We start from the raw sequence: 22700 nt of genomic DNA on the forward strand, positions 1-22700 counted from the left end.
CCACCTGGGAAAAGCGTTATAAATACTGTAAAGTTCGTTAATGGAAAAAGGCACATCACATTTGCTGGGTGTTGGTGGGGAGGAAAGTATGGTGCAGCACTGGGTAACAGTGAAGGTAAATACTGCAGTTTTGGAGGAACCCTGAAAGCAGACCATTGAGGAGATGTCATGGAATCCCAAAGGAAGTGAGGACTGGGGCACAGGCCAGGGCAGGTGAGCTCTGTGGAATGCTCTGTCCTATACTGCGATAGCATGCGGGCGCTGTTTCTAGTTCTCTGGCTCCAGGCAGAAGAACAATAACTGATTGTGGTGGTCTTCTTTCTGACCCTCAGAATCCTTCTTTGTCCAGCACTCTGGGCAGCCAATATCAATGGAGTGGAGCTGGCATGGGAGCTGGAACCTGTCTCTTGCTTGCTTGGGCCAATGCCTGGCACAGTGCCTTGGCTAGAGTGAACTCCCCATGTCAGTGCTCTCCTCAGGCTGGGTGCAGGCAGAGGGAGTGAGAGAAACCTTTATGAGGAAGAGTGCTGTGAAAGCTTCTGGAAAAGTCACTTCTTGGCAGTGCCGGAGGCCAGCGTTTTGGGAGGATGTGAGGAGGCCGGGTAGGGGGTGATTTGGGCTTAAATTAAGACTGTCACAGTTAGTAGAGAGAGGATAGAGCAGGAGAGGAGAGGTTACAGGAGGAAGACGCAGTGGGAGTTAGCTACGGACAGACTGCCACTGAGGGCGACGGACAGTGACAGAATGGGACATGAACTACTGCCATGGAGGCAGTTCGTGGTGGAGAGGGAGGGTCAGGGCTCCCTGATCCAGCAGCTCAGGAGCCCCGGTTACTCAGGCGGGGGCAGGGGGGTGGGGTGGGGGGAGTCTTTGGGTTCCGGAGTACATTTTTTCTGAGAAGAAATGGCTTGTCCTTCTTCCCAGTGAGTTCCTAGCTGTCCTGGACAGTGGTTAATGTGTTGCCAGGTGTTTCCAGGTGGCAAAGAATGAAATCAGTGCGTAGAATGTTTTCAGTGCCATCCTCGTAATTTTTTTTTTTTTAATCTTTTAGTACCTCTAGCCACTTACCTGCTGTTTTCAGAGTTCAGAATATATATTAGAAGTTAACAATACTTAGAAAATATCTTGGGCTTCGGTTTGAGAATTATATATTTTTTTCTTGGTTTCTGTATTTGTATTGTATTTTCAATTAAGTCTAAGAACATTTTGTTTGATAAAATAGTTTCTAGCTAAAGTTTTTTTTTTTTTTTTTACTTTTATAGTTTATAAAGGTAATAATATTCATGACGGATGGGACCTTCTGAGTGTCCCACCTCTGAATCAACTTTCATTGCGTGAAGCACCTTCTTCCCTTTCTCTCTCCTGGTTCCTGCCCCAGGCTGGTCTCCTCTTATCCCTACATGTCTCGTGTGTGTGTCTGGGCCCAGGAGACCAAGTACCCAGGTCAGGGGGTTGTGCCAGTAAAAGGTTCAGTGGTAAGAACATTGAAATCTTCACCTGAGAGGAAGTTGGGAAGTCGAACTGAAAAGACCCCCAGTCTTCCTGTCCGCTGCCCGTGGAGTTGGCTGACCTGATCACTTTGTAGTTTGTGTCCCCAGACGACAGTGTCATTAGTAATTGATGCTGTCTTTAAATCCTCCAAACTAAGAAAATGTTGGAAGTTTGTGCTACAGCCCTATCATTTTACACTTTCTCTGAATTACTTTGCCAGGCACCCAGCAAGTGTTAGGAACACGTTTGCTTCACTGAGCCACTGCTGGTCACAGCCACCATCGCTGCCACCCCCACCAAATAGTGTTCTGAGAGCACTGGGTGAAAGTCCTAAAGATTGTGTAGGTTATGGGTCCAAAGTTCATCCTCCTTCCTTCAGGCCAATCAGCCACACCCAGGTTGTCAGCACTTTATTTCTCATTATCAGAGTGAGAGAATGGTCCTGTGGGAAGGAGCTTGGAGGTCACTTCCTCTGGCCGCCCTCCTGTGCAGGAAAATCCCATTTGTACTGTTTATGACAGGCAGGCCCCTAGCCTCCTTGGGCACCCATGCACCTCCACCAGGCATCCTGCTCCCCCTTTGTGAACATGTCTGCCTGTAAGAAAACCCTTCTTTATTCTAATTCAAATCTGCCTCCTGGCGCTGTTTCCTCTTTGACCTAGTTCTGCCCTTTGTAGCAACATAGAACAAGAGTCTGTAGGTGTGGCATGATTCCACTTTGGAAGTTTGGATATAGTGCTTCAGGACCTGCTTCCCTTTTCCCCCTCCACCGCCTTTTATCTCCCCACTGCCCAGGGTTTATGTTCTCCAGCGCCTTCAACCATTCTTTAGGTCACTGCAGTCAATATTAACATTAGAGATAGGAGACATTAATTCAGTGCTTACCATGTGCCAGGCACTGGATTAAGCTCTTTATACAAATTGTCTTATTTATTCCTTACAGCCACCTTATAAGGTAGATAATGTTAATATCCTCATTTTTCCAGTGAGGAAACTGAGGAACAGAGGTCAAGTCTTGTCCAGAGTCACACGAGTAAGTAGCAGAGTGGAGATTTGGACTCAGGTGGTCTGGCTCCAGTTCCTGAGCTCTTAGCTGTGGGGCCATGGTGCTAAAAGTGAGCCCACGGTGCATTCTACTGGGTCTGGCCCAATTCTGACTTGTTTTGCAAGAAATCATTTGGTGAGAGCCTGACTCGAACTATTTCCTATGAAACCTCCTCGGAGTTTGTTCTGACAGAACAGACTGCAAGGCAGAGAGGCCTTTGCACTGTCATCAACAGATGGGATCATCCTAACTCTGCTAAGCCCTGTGGGGTGGGTTTAGATCAGGGTGACAGATAGTGGTGTTCGTTTTTATTTTCCTGAAAATCATAAATCAGGAAGGGATTTTAAAGGCACAGGCAAGGGAGGGAGGTAGTCAGGGCCAGCCTGATCTGGGCTTGGGTGTTGGCCTTGCTCCTCACCAGCTGTGTAACTAGGTGCCAGCCGTTCGTGGTCTCTTTCTTCTTCTGTAAGATGAAATAACAGTATCTTTTCATAGGGATGTTTTGAGTGTTAAATGAGCAAAAGCAAATGTGCCATGAAGTTGCAGTGACTATTACAGAGTGTCTCCCACACCCGATACCTACCTCAAGTTTTGGTGACCAAGCCCTCCTTGTTCATGGTCCCCACCTTCCTGCTTTTGCGAAATGGGCCCCTGCCCCTTGGCTGCCTGCTGCCTTGTAGAGTGTGGGGTGGGTCCACGGAGGCGTAGCCCTCCTGGGGCAGAAATAGTCCCTACAGTCACGTTGGTCATCCTGGCCAGACCCCTGGCAGCCCAGGCCTGGCTCCCCCAGGAGTCTAGGGAACAATGACCCATGACTTCATCGAGAGTCCCCTTTCCGTGCTCAGGGGCCCTTGGGCTTCTTTGGCCTAGGAACTGGCCACATGCTCTCCGAGCCAGAAGGGCTGAGAAGCTGGGGTTAAGCATCTTTCTCCTTGTCAGTTGCTTTTCAGAGAGCATGCATCATCATCCCAGTTGCCACTGACTAGAGATTTAAGCTGCACAATGAGGGGCCTGGTCCCTGAAGTATGAGCTCAGATGCCTGGAGAGAGAGCAGCTTAAAGCAGTAGAAAAAGGACGGTGTAAAACCCAGTTCTGTCATCAACAAAAATGGGGCCCTGAGCAGTATCCTAATCTCCCTGCAATGTAGTGTCTCTGTCTGAAAATTGGGGATAATAGTAGAACGAACACCTAAGGCCGATAGGAGGATTAGATGAAATTCTGCATGGGCATAACAAAAGGCACCTGGCAGTGTCTAGCAATTAATGAATATAAATATTAGAATAGTAATTTCCTTTCTCTCCCACTATTACTACTTTTCTAATCCTGACTGCTGTTGATTTTCTATATGGCTTTGGGTAAATATCTTAACCTCTCTTTGCCCCTTCTCTCTTCATAGAAGAGTTGAGCCACACTACCGGTTCTAAATGGGTGCATAGAGTTGGGAATGTGTAGGGCGAATTGGCTGTCACAGTGATGGGGGACAGGGCTTCACTGGGGGTAGCAGGGATGCTAGATGTGACATGTGGAGAAAAAGGATCATCCAACATCCTACACAACTTCCTAAAGTTTAGTGGGCATTCGTGTAGGTGAAACCCTGTTTATAATTGTCTGAGTTTGGAATGTGACTCCATTTTACACATAAATAATTTTTGTGTATTTTTAGTATGCAGTAAGTATACTTAACATTGTCAATAGGTTCTTGGTAACTACGGCCTTAAGCAAAACGATGTGTAATGAAACCAGTTTTACTATAGGCTAAATGATATAAACAAGTACAAAATGTCAGTTATAAAAAGTCACAGGATATAGAGTACAGCAAAGGGAATAAAGTCAGTAGTATTGTAATAACTATATGGTTTCAGATGGGTACTATCAATGTGATCACTTCATAAGTTATATAAATGTTTAGTCACTGTGTTGTACACCCGAAACTAATATAATGTTGTATGTCAACTGTAATTGAAAAAATTTTAAAATATATTTTGAAGAGTTAAGTTCCCATGGCAAAAACATCACCGAACTTCTAAATAAAGACCCAAAACACTTTTAATGTAAAACATGGAAATAAATGTAAGCTATACATACATTTAAGAGAGACTAATAAAAACAAGTGAGAGAATTCTCTTCCATCCTGCTTATTAAACTTCAGGGTCACAGGTGGCTGGAGCCCATCCCAGCAGCTCAGGGAGCAAGGCGGGCACCCATCCTGGACAGTTGCCCTCCCATCACAGGGCACAGTACCACCGTACTCACTTGGACTGGGACAGTTTAGACACACCATTTCCCCTGATGTGCACATCTTTGAGATGTAGGAGGAAACTGAAGTACCTAAAGAAAAGCTATGCAGACATAGGGAGAATATGCAAAGTCCACACAGACGGTGGTCCCAGCTGGGGATCGATTTTTTTCCTCGTCAGCACGTTTTAACAGAACGACATTGAATGAAACAACATTATTCGAGTATGTGCTGTATATGGAATTTTCCAGGAACACAACCACCAACTATATGAGGTTTACCTTTTGTTATAAATAGGTGTAAGCATGTCATTGTATCTTCCACCATGTCTTCTAGTGCTGCTGCACCCAACTTTTGAATACTGACATATATATTATCTGATGTTAAGTAACTTTATTTCCTTCTAAGTATTACAGTTAGCATATTATATTAATTGTTTATGAAATAATAAGTGTTGGTAGGTTATATTATTTACAAATTTCATTTCAAGAGTGAAAGGAATGTTAAAATCTTTGTATGGAATCTTTGAAAGTATGAGAGGGAGTGTGTGTGTGTGTGTGTGTGTGTGTGTGTGTGTGTGTTAGCTTATAAATTAGCTGGAGAAAACTGTATAGATGTGAAATAAAAAGAGTTTTATTTTCTTAAATGTGTAATGGAAGGCAGAATTTTTAACCGCATCCATTGTCAGAGAAATAAGGTGTTTTGTTTCCCCTATTCCTTTTAGAAAATACATAATCTTAATCTTAAATTGTCTGAAACATAGTTTTTATTACCTGTTTTCATCTTTGCTGTCTCTGGTTTTTTTCACCCCTTCCACCTGTGTGTGTGTGTGTGTGTGTGTGTGTGTGTGTGTGTGTATACATATATATATATATATATATATATATATATATATTTTTAACGTTCATGTGTAGATTTTTACAGAAAGGAAAACCATCGTGTTCCCCACTCTTTGCCAAGTTTGTTTTGGTTGTTTTGTGGCCTCTGTTCACACAAACGAATTGTGTGATTTCATGAATCCCCTATTCATATTCTTCCACTTATTTTCCACTGAGGTATTTGTTTTTTTATTGAGTTACGCGAGGTTTTATTTTTGTTTTGTTTCATTTTATTCTGAAAAGATAATACTTTTTCACCTGTCCCAGAGCTCTGGAGTCAAGCTGACCTGGGTTTGAATCCTGACTCTCCCACTCCCGAGCTGAGGAATTTCAGGCAGTTTACTTGACCTGAGAATTAGTTTCTCCTTCTGTGAGAACTAAATGAAACGACACTAACTGGCACAAAATAGAAGCCCAATGTGTGGTTTCCGCGGCTACCATTTTTGCGTTATTTTTGTTGACTCCTGCGCTAAATATCTTCTTAGAAAAAATATCATGAGCTATGACATCCATGGTTTCTCAGATCCTCAGACATGTAACATTTGCTGTAACCAAAGCTCAGGAAAATGAAACTGAAATCACTGAAATATTTTTTTTTTATTCCTCATGTAGGAAAGAGACAGATAAAAGAAAACAAAAACAAGCTGATTCCATTTCAGTTAAAGGAGGAACTTGCAGTGTTATTCCTTGGGTCAGGGCACACTCCCATGCACATCTTAGGTCTGGGGCCTGGCTGGAAGGCCTGGAGACTCATCACTACATTAAATCGTTTTCCTCAAACTCTGCTTACTAGGGCAGGCAAGTGAGCAAGTGCATTTCAGGAAGGTTTCCAGTCGTTCAGAGCTGAAACAGAGAGGATCATTTGGTTAACTGTGAGTTAACCAGTTTAAGCACACCTGCCATTCCCCTGGAGCTTCTGGTTGATTCACGTCACTGGTTTTGGCATCCTTGCAGTGTAGGCTGTAAGCACAAGCCTGCCCTGCCCTCTTTCTCCTACTTGGGACAGAGCTTTTGCTTTTCTTTGCTGAGTCACTGAGGCAACAAAGCCTGTGTGGAGTCTGGGCTGTGGTGTCGGGCACCTCTGGGTTCATTCCCTATTCCCCACATCTCGGCTGTGTTATCTTGGACAAGTTGCTGCATGCCTCTGAACTTCAGTGCCACCTACACAATGTTGCTAATAATTCTTTCCTGAAAGGTCATTGTGAGGACCAAATGAACTGTGTGAGGGCCAGTACTACCCTTGGCACATTTGATGCTCAGTAAATGCAAGGTAGTCACCGCTCCAGAAAGGTATGTGACAGGTAGACCACAGCCACAGTACGGTCTGTGATGCAGCTTAGACATCTCACAGGCACCTCTCACTTAACATGTCCCAGACCAGTGGCTCCTGCTGTTGGGTGGAGTCTTCCAGCTGTCGCATAGGACAAACTGCTTGGCGAGTGGACTCAGGTTGGATTTTTCTCGCCCAGTCCTCCCCTTGCCAGGGAACTTTGTGCAGTTCACAGACCAGCTGTCACCACTCACATCGGAAAAGAAACAAACAAACAAAAAACAGGAAATCCCGTTGGCTGTTCCTTCAGAGTACACCAAGAATCAGCTTCTCATCACTCCACTGTGGCCACTCAGCCCAGACTCCTCTTATACCTCATAGCCCCTCCGTCCCCCCAATCAGCACAGCCTGCCCGAAAACGTATCTAGGATTCAGCTGCTTCTTATCACCTTGACTCCTAAAACCAGGACTGAGCCATACCATCTTTTCCCCAGACTATTCTAGTCTTTTCCTTACTGGCCTCCCTGGGCTACCTTTATCACCACCCCCCCCCACACACACACACACACACATGCCCACACACAGAGCCCCACTACCATCACACACACAGGTCCCCCCAACACATGCACGTGGTCCCTCTGTACACAGTCCCCCCTCCAATCCCCCTCCCTATGGTCTCTTCCTAACAGTGTAGTCAGACTTAAAACCCAAACAGGATCCGTCACTGGCTCTCTGACACTCCTCCAGCATAGTTTTCTCGGTCTGGAACGCTCCTTCCTCAACCCCTCACCCACTCAAGTCTAGACTACCTCATCTCCAGTGTGCCTCCTGCCCTGTCTCTGACTTTTCTCCTTAGCACTTACCACCTCCCAGCATAATTTTCTTATTCATCTCCTGTGCTTGCCCTCCTCAGCAGAATGTGTACCAGATGAGAACAAGGATCTCTGTCTCCTGGCCCCTGGCCCCACACTGCTGTGCAAAACAGTGCCTGGCACTTGGATGCCCTCAGTAAATATTTGCTGAAAGATTAATGAATGATTGTGGGCCAGCACACTAACAGTGTCTGCATTATTACAAAATGGTTCTGAATTGAAATTTGCCTGCCACATTGCAATTTGTGGTGGAGATTTACTCAAATGACTAATTCTTTCACTGTAGAAATTACCTGGCATGTATGAGTGCTCAGTAAATTGTGTTGGATGGATTGTTTAGGACGTTGTGGCCGCGATAGCCATCTGAGGCCTCCTTACCCATCAGCCCAAACCTGCGTTAGATGGGACATGAGGGGGATGCCTACCTCCCCGCAACCCCAGTACCTCTTAGCCAGTTGCTGTTTCGCCCCAGAGGCCTGCAGCTCTGGGCAGCAGCTGTAAGCCCTCCGTCTCCCGCTGTGCCTGTGGGCTCTGTCTTCATAGGGGAATCACATCACGGTCCTTTGCTTTCACCATCTCATCTCCCCGGGCAACTCCCAAGTTCTGTTACCACCCATGGGCTGAACGTTCTCCTTATTCTGTTCCCAGCTTTCCATGGGAGCAGCTCTTTCTCTGTATTTTAGTTTCATTGGCCATAAAATGAAGAGATTGGACTTTTAAAATACCGCTTACCTTTCGAATTCTTACAAGTCTTCAGTGCTTCTTGCTGCAAAATGCCTTCCTCACAGTTCAGAGAAGAGCTATGCATTTCCTCTCTGAGTCTCAGCCCACCTTGGGTCCGCTCCCTGCTGCCTGCCTCAGCCGCCTCCACGTGCGGCTAAACCAGAAACTCAACGAGTTTTTGTCCGCCCCATCTTCAACTCGGCTCTCCCTCACCTGGCATCTTTCCCTTTACCACCAAATAACGGCAGTGCACCCTTTTGTTTCCTTTAGAACAAGATGCAGATGTTTTCCAGAACTTTCTTCAACTTCAGGCAGTAAGTTTTTTGGTGTAAAGAGTATTCTTCTCCTGCGTCTTTAGGACCAGGTTCTCTTCTCTTATTCTGTAGCATTAATACAGGAAGGAAAAGAAAACAGGAGCCAGGTTTTTAGGTCTTTGGTTAATGAGCCTGAGTCATTGTCCTTGTTATCAGGAGGGAGGTGTGCTATCATTGAGTGCAGGAGTGTGTCCGAGTCAGGGGAGCTTTGTCCGTTGGGAGGCCGCCCCCCAGAGCTGACGTGGCAGGACAGCTGGGATGTGACAGATACAGCACACACTCACCCCCCACCTGACACTGAGCATTTCCTTTGTGCCAGGCCCTGTGCTGGCAACCGGGGTGCAGAGGAAGACCAGGTCCAGACCCCGCTTGGGGAGAGGTAGCACCTGTGAGCTCCCTTGGCAGCCTCAGAGTCCACTGTTGTCCTCCCGATAATGCAGAAACCCTGGGTCCAGGCTGGAGGGAAGCCCTTGCCAGGGAGTGGGCTTGAATGCATGTGAGTGCTGAGAGGCAGAGGGCAGTATGAGGCAGAGGTTATACAGAAGAAGGAGCCAGAGGCCACTGATGGAAAAAAGTGGAACAGGGACCTGAGACCTCAGGCTGCTGTCAGAGGAGCCAAGAGGCTGATGAAGCCATACCAAGCACCTCTGGCAAGGAAGTCGGTGGGGTGGAAGGGGAAGCACGGTCACAGGAAGGGGATCCTTAGTCCTGAATGATTTTGCAGAGCACCCTTAGTGTGCCCCACTGAACCTTTGTCTATTAGATGTTAGACGAGAAGAGGCACATGTGGGGAAATGGAGACTTCGCTGCTCCTGCACCTTCACCCTCCAGGGTTATATATAAGGTTCCAAGAAGCCCTGCGGAAGAGAAGCCTCTCTCTTTAACCCAGAATTCCACGTACTCCTTTGTCCATTGACGTTTTTCCCCAAATAACATCATTAAAATCCCATGGAACCAGTGTTCCATGACAGACCTTTGAGGAGTGCTAGCTTCGAGAATTTTGAAATCCCTGCTTACTCTGGAATGTGCCCACTTCTTATTTTGTACACAGGCCATGCCATATAGTGGAGAGACTGGACTTTAGAGAGGCCCGACCTGGTTTAAATCTGCCTTCATGTAATATCACTAGCCTTGGTCAAGTTACTTAACCTCTCTGAAACTTCATTTTTTCATCTGTAAAATGAGAGAGAGATTTAGCCATCCTAGAGGGCTGTTGTCATGGCTAAATGAGAAAATAGTTAACACTTATAGAGGGCTTATTATATGACAGACACTGTTCTAAGCATTTTAATCTCCACCACAGCTCTGAGGTAGGTAATGTTATCATTTGTATCACACAGGTCAGGCAGGAGGCAATGATACACAAAGTTAAGTATCATGCATGTGTTGGAACTGAGATTTGCGCGCCAGGCACTAAAGCATGGTGGAGTGAGGATATGAAATCTGACTGTCATGGCCCAGTGGAGAGCATGCCCTTAACCACCGTGTCATAAAGGACCTGGTGCGTTAAAAGCACTGAGTAATGTTAGTTCCCTTCTCAGGTGGTACATGGATGTTTAAAGGCGGATCAGTTCTTCCTAAGATTCCAAGTCATCCTGCAGTCTCTTTTATCAGACCTATTAAAAGAGTAATCTGGATCTTCTTGTCTACTCCACTGCTCCATTTCTGAACCTTCTGTTTGCTCCGACTCTGTGCCCTCATCTACCTCAATTTGGGCAGCTGCTCAACTGTCAGCTGGAATTGGGACGCTTGCCACACCGGTCACATCAATGGTCCGTACATCCCCATCTAGGACCAAGAGTCCTCCCAGAAAGCCCAGTGGGACCTTAGCTTGTTCCTCTGGTCGTTCTCCTTACTATACTTCAGGGATCGATTTGGCAAAGGTTAAGAAGGCATCCCTTTTATCATCCATTTAACATTTACTGAGCACCTTTACTGGGCTAGACGCATGCTGTTTTCTAACTCTTAATTAGATCCACGAACCCCTCTAACAGCCCTCAGTAGCCTTTTACGACTAGAATTCTATAGACTCTCTTCCATCAATGGTTTTGGGGGTCTTTTCCACAAAGAGCTGCCTTGATTTGATTCACAAATCCTGCCCCTGTGAGACCCTCTCAACTGTCCCTCCAAGCCCTGTATTGCCAAAGGCAATCTTTTTGATTTATGTTTGATTTCGGGATTTCCAAGCATCTAGAGCTACCAGTAGGACTGGGTGCACAAGTGCCACAAACATTTCTCCCCAAGCCCCGACGACCGCCAGAAAAAACCTCTCCTCTGCTCAGAACATACTCCTCACCATCCAGCCCACCAGGCAATCATCTGCAACACCTAATTCAAGTCTCACCTCCTCCCTGGTCCCTTCTCCTTCCATTACACCTCCCCCCACCCATGCATGCGCGCGCGCACACACACACACACACACACACACACACACACACCAGCCAATAAGTGAAGTATTTTCTCCTTAGTTCTGGTCCTGTAACTCACTTGTGCCCCACTCCTTCCTCAAAACACTTGACTGCCACCTGCTGGAAATTTATCATAATTGCTCCACAAATCTCTGCCACCTACAAGGGCGAAGGCACATCCTGCAATGTGGCGTGCTGCTGGCACTGTGAGCATAGCTCCCTGTTGCAGGGGTCATGCCACCACGTCTTCATCAATTAGACTGAGGGAGTCTTGAACAGGACTGCCGATTCCTCCCTGTGTCTCCAGTGCCCTGGCTTCCCCAAGGGGCTAGAGAAATGCATGTTGGATGATCCTGGTACAGACACCTGTTACTTTAGGCTCAAGACACCTGATCTCACTGGGTGAATGTTCTCTAGATCCATCTGTTGCAAAGAAAGACAACCACACTCCCCATGGACTGTCAGTAACCATCAGGATCAAGGGAGACTTGAAGAGGGGACAGGACCCTTTCAGCCTCTCACCTCTGCTCAAAGGTCACCACCATCTAAACAGACCAGAGCAATTCCACATTCATTTGCTCAGTAAACCTTGAGTCGGGCACCAGCAAGTGCCGTGTAGTGGGAAATGTGTGGAACGGGGCCAGGTGCCAGCTGCTGCAGCTCTCTGGGTGGGGGAGGGAAAGTACTTCCGGAACACTGCTGTGCCTCGGGCCAGCTCCTTGCAGGCTTTGGGGATGTGGAGGTGGCCACACAGGACTCCTTCCTGGGGAGTTTGGGGTTTCGTGGGGAAGTAGATTGATAAGCATACAGCCGCTAGCAAAGGTAGTCAGGGATGTTGATTCCCTATGGTCCATATTTTCCTAAGCTGTGCCCTTTTATGAAGTCACATCATCAAAAGCCATTATCCTAGTGACATCTTGGAGTTTTACAAAGTAACCCTAACAGAACTCCATTCAGCTGTCACACCTGGGAATGTGGGCAAAAGAATGGGACAGGCTTTCACTGGTGTCCCGTTTTTAAGAAGGGAAAGCCCTCTGTTCCCTCACAAAGTCGTTTCCCCAAAGCCATTCAGTGCAGCATTGCTCAGGACCCGTGTAAGGAACCTCCCCGACAGATACCCCTCCTCACTCAGTCTGTCCAGATAAACTAGCTGATATGTTTCCCGGCCTGTGTGAGGGTCTAGCTTTGCCCTCTCAGCCCTGGCTACCAGGAAGCCCAGAGACAACGTGATGGCTTGGTTTCTGTAGCTTTCCTGAGCCAGGATTGCTGCATCATATAATTTCCCCTCATTCCTTCTCCCGGAGTGCTCTTCGGGGTCTGTGTGTTACTTTGTGGGAGTGGTTCGGGAGGCAGGGCCAGCAGCTGTGTGGTGGTTAGAACCATTAGCGAGCCAGACACATCTGGGTTCTGTCCCCGTTGCTAGCTGTGTCATGTTAACGTAACTTCGCCTCGTCAATCCTTAGTTCCTTACCTGGAAAATTGGGAAAATGATCACAATTGATGGACAAGTCATCGTAAAGATTAAACTGGTCCAGTGTAAATGCCGCTGTTCCCTTTCCCTCCTCCCAGGCCAGGCTTGGTCTGTGCCTCCAGGATCCCAGTCTGTCTTTCTTTCCTCCTGCTTGTGTCAGGCAGCTAAGGAGTGATACCGCAGTAAGAACTAGGTGACCAGCTGTCCTGGTTTGTCTGGGACGGAAGGGTTTCCCAGGATGCAGGGCTTTCAGTGCTCAAATGGGAAGGTCCCGGGCAAACAGAAGACTTGGTCACCCTGGTAACAACCAGCCCCAGCATCTCAGTGGCTTACAGTAGCAAGGGTTTATTTCTTCCTCTTGCTGGTCTCCATCCAGGACCTGGGCTAAAGGAGGAGCCTCTGTTTAGGAAATTGCCGGTCTTGGCACAAAGAAACACATGTTCCAAAGTTGCAGCTGTCCCATCCACTCACATTCATCAGTCGAGGCAAGTCACAGGGCCAGGCCTGACACCGAGGTGATCTGCAGACTCTCCTCCCAGGGAGGAGCAGCTAATAGTTTGAACCTTAATACAATTACATGCTCCCTTTCTTTTCTGGGCTGCTGGAGCAGGGAGAAGGGAAAGCCGAGAGAGGCTCCTGATCTGTGATTCGTTGTCTTGGATATGGTCATATTCCTGTAGACCAGGGGTCCCCAACCCCTGGGCCATGGACCAGTACGAGTCCGTGGCCTGTTAGGAGCTAGGCCACAGAGCAGGGGGTGAGTGGTGGGCCAGCGAACAAAGCTTCATCTGTATTAGTAGCCGCTCTCCAGTGCTAGCATCACCACCTCAGCTCCACCTCAGATCATCAGGCATTAGATTCTCATAGGAGCACCGATCCTGGGCACCAGAAAGGTTGGGGACTGCTGCTGTGGATGGTGTGTGTGGGGTTCCTAAGGGGCAACTCGGCCTCACCTTGTTTTGCTCAGAGGAGCAGCCATGTGTCCTTTTGGCACCTAATAGTGGATGATACTCTCCCTCATCCCTCTCAGCTGCTGAGGCATCTCTGCAGGGCAGCCTGGGCTGTGACTCCTCTTCTAGCCCCCTTGTTCCTTTGTGTGGGGCCCCTAAAATTCCTTTCCTTGTGTTCCAAGGAGCGGGAGAGGACTGAGATGGGACAGAGGGTACCCCCAAGTTCTTCCCAGGCGTATTGCACAAGTCCCTTTGTGCCATTCTCTGGCCATCCAGTGAGCCTCCCTCCCACCTTTGGAAATCTCTAGCTCTGAAGTAGGCACACATGTGGTCCCTGACCCCACAATGACAGGCCAGGCTCCCCCAAGAATGCCCTTGCTGTGTGCCACTTGGATGGCTGCACAAGGGCTGACCCTGAGCCCCATGTCCCTTCAGCAAGGGCCCCTCTCACAGGTATCTTCGGTCTCTTGTAGCCTCCTCCCTTAGGCTGAAACCTCTTTTGGAAGTAATTAGCACAGTAAGAGGTTTGGGGTTTTTTCCTCCTTTTCGTTGTTCTATTGTCTCACATCTGAGAACACCTTCTTGGAGAGAAAACAGTTTTTCAGAAATGATTGTTAAGTGTCACAGCTGATTAAGTTTCCTTACGTTGTCCAAGCATATGGTTTTTTTTTTTTTTTAAAAAAGCCTTCTGATTTTTGTTTTGTAAAATATAGTACCAAAATCCATGTTAGCATTTATTATTTCTATAAAGTTTATTTGGAAAAAATGATCAAACTTAGACATTTTATATGAAGTTTGGTACTTAGGACCTTCATCTAAGTTTCAGGAAAGTTGGGGAAAGAGGTGCTGGCACCTGGGAGACACCTAACTATGAGATGGGGTGGGGCGGGCGGAGAGCAGAGGGAGGCTGCAGGGTGTGAAGGGAAGGCCAGGAGCATTCCGGGAGGTGGGGGCAGAGGGTGGGCAGCCAGAGCACTTCTCCTGGAGGCTGACACCTGAAGGCACTTGAAAGGAAAGGAGGAGTGCACCAGGTGATGGAGTGGCTACAACGAACCACACCTACTAAAAGCAGGTGGGCACAGCTGAGGCCGAACGTCCTTGGGAACTTCAGTTGCTCAGTGGCCTGAAGCTTTTGGCAACAGATGAGGGAGGTTAGGCTCCAAAGCAAGCAAGCCATTGCAGTGGTCTGGTGTTTCCTGCTAGGCAGTGTGGGCTTTTATCTAGGTTTGGGCAGAGCAGTGAGGCCACTGAAGTGTTTTTAAGCAGGGAGGGTGTCTGCCTCTGACCACAGGGAGGAGAGAGGGAGGCTGGAAAGGAAGGCAGTCTGGATAGAGGCAATGGCCAGCAGGCAGAGGGAGGTGACTAAACCCATCCATCATCAGAAGGCTATGCGGAGGCTTTGGGGTGTGAGAAGGAGAGGGGAGGCTGCCCAGTGTGGATCCTCGATTGCCGATTTCGGGGCTTGGAGGATAGTGTGGGACCTGGACTGGGAATCAGATTTAGATGGAATCGAACACGGTAAGCCTGCCTCTGGTGGCACTTCCTGGGGACCTGCATCCATTTGTCGCTGCTGTGTCAACTGAGGCTTAGGGACAAGAAGTCTGGAGGTCCTGGTCAGGTTGTTTGCACAGGCCCAGAGACGGGTTACCAGAGTCAGACGGCAAAGGGAAGTAAATTAGGCAGACAAAATAGTTTCTATTTCTGGATATTCATTTGAAGACCTGTATAACCAAGACAAAGATAGGAAGTCCAAAGACAGCAAGAATTAGCCAGCAGAATGTGAAACACCAGAATTCTTGCTTCAGAGAGGTCAGTAAAATCTCCTTTAAAATCTAAGTCTTGCCACCTTAAGGCAGGGCAGGGAAGGAGTAGGATGGAGGATGCGCCCCTTGTCTTCCTTTAGAGCCACTTCCTCCCGGATTGGGGAGCACAGGGGCAGAGAGGAGAACCCTCTGTCCTGCCAGTAGGAGATGGGCGGCCCAGCGCCCACATTAACATGAGCACATGCCTTTTCAGAATTGATTTCTCCTTTAGTTTTGCATGTGCCCAGATGTACTTGAGGTTCGTGGACACTTTCTTAAAACTTCTGGGAGCGAGCTAAGGTGTTTAAGGTATTGGCCCTCCTGGCATTTTGTTTCGGCTTAATGTTGCCAAAGACTTATTTTCCATTGTTCCTCATTGTCTGGATTTAGACAACTAACTGTTCTTGAGAAAAAGAGTTGAGTGACATCATTAGGGGTGAGTGTAGCTTCTAGAGGCCCACCACTCTCCAGTCGTGTGACCTTAGGTAGTTCCTTCATATCTATCTCTCTCTCTCTCTCTCTCTCTCTCTCTCTCTCTCTCTCTCTCTCTCTCTCCCCGCCCCCCCCCACCCCCTCTATGTTCTTATTGGTAAAATGAAGAAAACAGTATTTACCTCATATTATTTTCAAGTTTAAATAAGTTAATCTACATAATGCAGTAAGAACAGTGCCTGATGCAAAGTGCATACCCAGTGAGCGTTCACTATTATTGCTTGGCCCAGTAGGAGAAATGAAAAATATAATTCTCTTCCTTCTCTTAAGGCCATGTCCAAGAATCCATGTTTAGTAATTTAAAAGGCATTGTTTTTCACAGAAAATAAATCCTGCCAGATTCCTCCATATGTTTGCAGTTTAGTTTAACAGGCAGCTGAAGGATAGGATTGTGAGCTGTCCAGCTACTCCCTGTAATTAGGAGTCATGAGCCAGCTACTCCATCTCCCTTGGCTACTATGAAGTTTTTCAATCTATTTGCCCCAAAGTGACCTTTCGGGTTTTTTCTTTTCTGTGGGCCCACTCTAGGCTTCTGGAAGAAGTTGACTGCCTAAAAGGAAACTATAAAACATGAAAACTGCTTTGAGGTGACCAACAAGTCTAGTGGCTCCTTGCTCCTCCCAAGGTGGATCTGAGGTTTAAGAACTGTCACTTCAGGTAATAAGTCATCCTATTCCCTATCTGCCCCTCCCCCAGCTTCAGGGCTAGTTCTTCCTTCAGAATGTATGGTTGTTTCAAGGCCCTGAAACTTGGAATATTTCACCTCATGCAGTTTGTCCATCTATTCAGAAAGAGGGGGTGGGGACTACAGGTGGCCCCTCATGTCTCACATGCAACTCAAAGGGTCACCAAGACCCTGAGGATTGGGCTCTGTACTCATTCCGGGCCTAATTAATGTCAGCAATAAGATGACAATGATGGCAGCCACCCAACAGGGCCTTTAACATGATTAAATGCTTATAAAACGCTCCTCGAAGAATAAATCACAACAGCCAGGAAATTTCTGAAAATGAAGAGTAAAAAGAGGGAAAGCATTTGTTCTACCATATATTAAAACGTATTGTAAAGCCACATAATAAACAGTGTGGTACTAAAATGAAAATAACTAGATCAAAGGAACAGAATAGAAAGTCTAGAATTAGACAATGAATCAATAAAGGTGGCATTTTAAATGCTTGGTAATAGGCTATATGGTCTAGCAGGGGTCCCCAACCCCAAGACCATGGACTAGTACTGGTCCTTGGCCTGTTAGGAACCGGGCTGCACAGCAAAAGGTGAGTGGCAGGTGAGTGAGCAAAGCTTCACCTGTATTTTCAGCCGCTCCTCAGCACTAGCATCACCACCTCAACTCGACCTCAGATCATCGGGCATTAGATTCTTATAGGAACACTAGTCCCTGGTGCCAAAAAGGTTGAGGACCGCTGGTCTAGTAAATGTTGTTGAGACAGTTGTCTGTCCATTAGAGGGAAAAATAAATTTCCAACAATAGTATACCAAAAGTAATTTCTAAATGGTTTAAGTTGTTAAATAAAAAAAGTAAAGTTATAAAAATACTGAGGAGGGAAAAAAATGGCTCAGATGATAGAGGCTCTGTTTATCCATCTGGCAACCAAATAAAAGTTGTGACAGAAACAAGGAGCAAGCAGCAAGGAAAAATCACCTGGGATCTAGATGAATAAGCCATATAACTAGGGAGACATCCAAGAAAGCACTCTGCAACGGCAGAAGGTAGGACAGGGCGAGGATGCGGGGCTGCCCTATCCCGAGCGGGGCAGACTCCTCTTAAAGGGGCCGCATCTGTGAACGGACTTCCGTGGTGATGGACCTGCTCGCTCTGAGCACCAGTGCCTATTGGGCTGCGCGCAGGGAGCACCAAGGACTTACAGGGAGACATTGTGGGAGTGAGGGCCTAGGCGAGACTCACGAGGTATAGAAGTGCCATCAGTATCGATTATCCCTTGTTGAGCCCTCTCCTCATCCCAGTGCATGCACACAGTGCCACCACAGTCCTGATGTCATCAAACTGGATAACAGAGGTCGCTCAGCCCAGAGGGATTACCTGAAACCTCACCTTCCCTAACTTGCGGCCCCACCAAGCCACATCCAGGTATATCCTCAGTGAGTCAGGTGCTCTTTGCTGAGCAGCGCCTAGACTCACACTGGAGGCAGCTGGTGTCAGTTTCTGGTGTGGCCTTTCGAGGCAACTGTAAGAACAGCCTCTGTAGATTACTTGCTGAATCTTAACAGGTGGCCCCGGAGGGGCACAGGCTAGGGCTAAACTTGGCCTGCAGCTGAACCCCTCTCAGGACTGTGCCACTGGACACCTACTTCACAAATCCACACTGATAGGACCAGGAGACTTAGGAGCCTTGCTTAGTACATAGAAACAGACATGAAAAGGCAGCCCAAATGGGAAGACAAAGAAGCAGAAACCATATGAGAGAACAGAAGAGATCCAGGTATAATGGAGTCAAGTAATCTAACAGATACAGACTTCAAAACACTGGTTATAAAGATACTCAATGAACTTTTGGGAAGTGTAGATAAATTCAGTGAGAACTTCAACAAAGAGATTAAAAAAAACATAAAAATGGAAATGGAAATTATAAATGGGAATCAGTCTGACATGAAGAACACATTATTTGAGATGAGAACTATTATATTAAATGGAATAAACAAAGTGAATAAAGACGAGGATCAAATGCCTTATCTAGAAGATGGGAAAGCCAAGGACACTCAATCTGAATGGCAAGAGATAAGATGCCAAGATTATAAAGATAATTTAAGGAGCATGTGAGACACTATTAAGGGTCCAAATATCCATCTGATCGGCGTATCTGAAGAAAATCAAGATGCTGAACAACTGTTTGAAGATTTAATGATGGAAAACTTCCCTAACCTGGTGAAGGAAATGGACATAAAACCCCAGGAAGCTCAGAGAATTACAAAAACCAGGGATTCGAAGAGGCCCACACCAAGACATATTGTAATTAAAAGGCCAAAGGTTAAAGTCAAAATATTAAAAGCAGCAAGAGAAAAATAGTTACCTATAAGGGAGCACCCATAAGACTGGCAGCTGATTTCCCAAAAGAAACTATGCAGGACAGAAGGGCTTGGCACAAAATATTCGACATGATGAAGACCCAGGATCTACGACCAAGAATACTTTATCCAACAAAGCTATCATTTAGAGTTGAAGGACAGATAAAGAGCTTCCCAGACAAAAATAAGCTAAAAGAATTTATTACCACCAAGTCAGTATTATAGGAAATGTTGGAGGGACTTCTTTAAGAAGAAAAACATGTATCAAAAACGGGAATAAAGAGTGATAACAACTACATTCCTATCAATAAGTACCTTAAATGGAAAAGAACTAAGTGCTCCAACCAAAAGATAGAGTGGCTGAAAGGATAAGAAAACAAGACCCCTATATATGCTGCCTACAAGAGACTCACTTCAGATTGAAAGACACACACAGACTAAAAGGAAGGGGATGGAAAAGGTATTGCTTTGATGGACCTAGAAGGTGTTTAAATCAGGCAGAGAAATAAAAACACTATATGATTTCACTTATGTGCGAAATCTAAGGAATAAAAAGAACAAACTAATCAAAAACAGACTCACAAATATAGTGGACAATTTGGTGATAGACTGAGGGGAGGGGGACTTGGGAGGTTGGAAGAATGGGGTGAAGGGTTAAAGATGTTCAAATTAGTAGCTAATGGATGGTCATGTGGATGGAGAGCATGGCATAGTAAATGCAATTAGCATTAATATGTTGGCTAGGTGGAGAGTCAGGGAAGGGAGGGAGAAATTTATGAACTATATTGCTGTCTAACCAATGTACTGTATACCTGACACTAAAACAAATAAATATTAGTAAAGAGAAGAATATTATTATTTTGGAGTGAGAAACGCTTTTTAAAACGTCACGTTTAGTGTCACATACAAACACATAGCAAAGTTAAAAGCAAAGCAGGGTGTATTTACAACACATATGATGGATGAAGAATATATTTCTAATGTATAAATGCTAATAATCAACACATGTTGGGCACTTACCATGTGCTAGGGAGTGTGCTGTGCACTAAGGGTACAAGCAGTAAACCAAACAAAAAGTCTGCTCCACTGATGCTTATAGTCTAATGGAGAGAACAGCTGGTAGTAAAGAAAGTAGATTACTATGGGCCAAATTTTGATAAGGACTATGGAAAAAAACCAAGGATGGTGGGGTAGGTTAGGGAGGGTTGGCAGGGAGTTGTATTACACGGATAATCAAGGAAGCTTCATTAAGTGACATTTGAGCAGAAACATAAAGGGAAAAGGGGAGAAGTAATTGAATTTTGGATTTTTTTTTTTAATGTTGTTCTGCTGGAATTTGTGATAGATTGGATAAAGGTTGTGAAAGGAGTCAGGATTGACTTCTAGGTTTGGGACCTGAGCAACCAGAAAGATTGAAATAGTGTTTACTGACATGGGCATGACTAAGAGGCTTGGCTTGGGGAAAATCAGGGGTTTGTTTATGAATGTTTTAGTTTGAGATCTCTGTTGTATATTCAACAGGAGAGGTCACGGAGGTGGTTTGTTATACTAGCTTGGAATTCAGGGAGAGGTCTGGGCTGGATATATAAATTTGGGAGTTGGTGTAGGATAGATAGTATTTGAAGAATGGAACTAGACAGATCTCCTAGGGAATGAGTATAGACAGCGAGAACAGCCATAAGACCCTCATTTAGAAGTGAGGGAGATGAGGAACCAGCTAAAGAAACCAAAAAAGAGTGACCGGCCACTGAAGTAGAAGGAGAGAGACTGTGGTATCTCTGAAGCCAAGAGACAACGAGGCAGGAGAGATCAGTTTTCTCAGATGTTGCTGACTGGTCAAGTAGGGAGCAAATGGAAAACTGGTGATTGAATCTGGCAATGGGGAGGTCAGTGGTAACAAAAGAGACTGTCTTGTTAGAATGAAGGGGACAAAAACCTGATTCGAGTTAGTTTAGAGAGAGTAAGAGGAAAGGAACTAGAAACGAAGCAGTAACTGGAGAGGAATAGAGTTCAAAAAAGTTTTTTTCCCCTCAAAATGAAAAATTTTGCAGTGTGTTTTTATCCTAATGAGAGTCATCCAGTAGATGGAGAAAGTGGACGACGTGGGATTAGGGGCAGGGAGAGACTTCTGGATTGATGGTCTGGAGTTCGGAGAGAGGACAAAGTCAGCACACGTGGGGTACGGGAGTCCTAACCAGCAGCGTCTAGGTAGACTGGTAGCTGTGATCGCTGTCCTCTTAGTGAAGTAGAAAACAAAGTTGGCTGAGAGTGAGGACCGGGGAGATGTCAGAGGTTTGAGGAGAAAAGATGAAGTATGACATTCTCCATTAGCAGGGTGGGAGAGCACATGGAGCGGAAGTCGGGGCCCTCTGGGCAGCGCTGGACCTCTGAGATGAGAGGCGGGGGACTGAAAGTGAGAGCAGTCGATTCCTGGTATGTTTTTCTGCCAGCAGTTTCAGGGGCCAGGTGGACATGAGTTAGCAGCCCCGTCAATACTGAAGACAACATGGTAGAAGAAACAAGACATGAGTAGGCACAAAGGAAAACTGAGATACCTGTAATATAGGAATATATCACCTGTAATAATTTAAAAATACAAGTAAAAACAAAGAGGTTTTGCTTTTCCCTTCAGAATGATAAGAGCTCTTGTTGGAAATATAAGTTACTGGAGCTTTTATGGAGCACAGTATTTTAGTATGTTCCCAAACATACGATGTGTGTCTCCTTTTGACCTGGCAGTCCTACTATTAGAAATTTATAGAAGGAGATAATAGTTCAAGTGCATGGAGAAATGTTCATTCCAGTGATGTCTGTGAAAGTGAAAAGTTGGCACATACCTAGCCAGGGGGGCCTGCTTCACTAATCTGTAAGCATAACAGGAATGAAAACAAGAGCTCACACTTACCTCTTGCTTTGCAGATGAGGAAACTTGGGCCCAGAGAAAAGGAGTGACAGCCCTAGTCACATTGTGTGGAGCTCAGACCCCCAGCTGTGGGCAGTACCTGGCCCCCTTCAACTTGGTTTGGAGCTGGAGTTCCTTGCAAGGTACTTGTCATCTTTTTAGGGGGGCCAGCTCATTTTGTATTTTTAAAATATGAATTCTCAAAATGTTTTGCAAATTTATTTACACCGTCTTTATTTCATTATGCAAGGTTTTCCTTGCCAGGGATGCTGGGCACAAAAGGATAGTTGGGCAGACAGGACAGATCTTGCCTCGGCCACTGATAAAGACAGACTGTAGAGAGGGACCTGACTCCCAAGTCTGACTTTAAATATAGTTTGAAAAATATTTTCTGCTGTTCTACAATTTTTACAGAATTTTTAACAAAGATACAAAGATAGCAAGTCTATCATTTACTTCATTGGTCAGATTTATTCATTGGAAGAAAATGAAATTAGGACTATCAGAACATCTGGTGCACGTAGTCCCCTCAGAGGCAGGCACACTGGCTGTAACTTCCAGAGCCTTGGGCTCTGGTTTAGTTCTTCCACAACCTCGCCTGGCTTCTCTGGGCTTTTCCTCAGAAAGACAAGTGGGTGAGCCTTAGTTACCTGTAATAACTCCTAAAGTGAGTACGAGGCTCTTTCCGTTCCTGCCATGGCCCTGTTCACTGGGTGAGAGATGTGCTGGCGCTGTCAAGTGCCCTGTGCTCCCCCACCCCATCCCACCCCCAACACCCACACTTTAGAAGAGCACATAGAAATA

The 22700-nt window shown here is 46.0% G+C and overlaps 1 protein-coding gene across 8 annotated transcripts in view; it reads left to right on the forward strand.

The window, feature by feature from the left end:
• Positions 1–22700, forward strand: part of ARNTL (aryl hydrocarbon receptor nuclear translocator like) — a 100134-nt gene that overhangs the window by 47382 nt on the left and 30052 nt on the right. For 4 of the 8 annotated variants that reach the window (XM_016128176.2, XM_016128172.2, XM_016128178.2 and 1 more), the window contains exons 3-4: positions 16481–16609; positions 21914–22039. The gene's annotated coding sequence lies outside the window, so the exon portion shown is untranslated. Of the gene's footprint in view, positions 1–8785; positions 8830–16480; positions 16610–19807; positions 20881–21325; positions 21428–21913; positions 22040–22700 lie in introns of those variants that run through there. The other 4 variants (XM_016128175.2, XM_016128173.2, XM_036221867.1 and 1 more) reach the window with 4 other exon arrangements.

Source organism: Rousettus aegyptiacus, unplaced genomic scaffold (genome assembly GCF_014176215.1).
Source record: "Rousettus aegyptiacus isolate mRouAeg1 unplaced genomic scaffold, mRouAeg1.p scaffold_m13_p_5, whole genome shotgun sequence".
Lineage (NCBI taxonomy): Eukaryota > Metazoa > Chordata > Mammalia > Chiroptera > Pteropodidae > Rousettus > Rousettus aegyptiacus.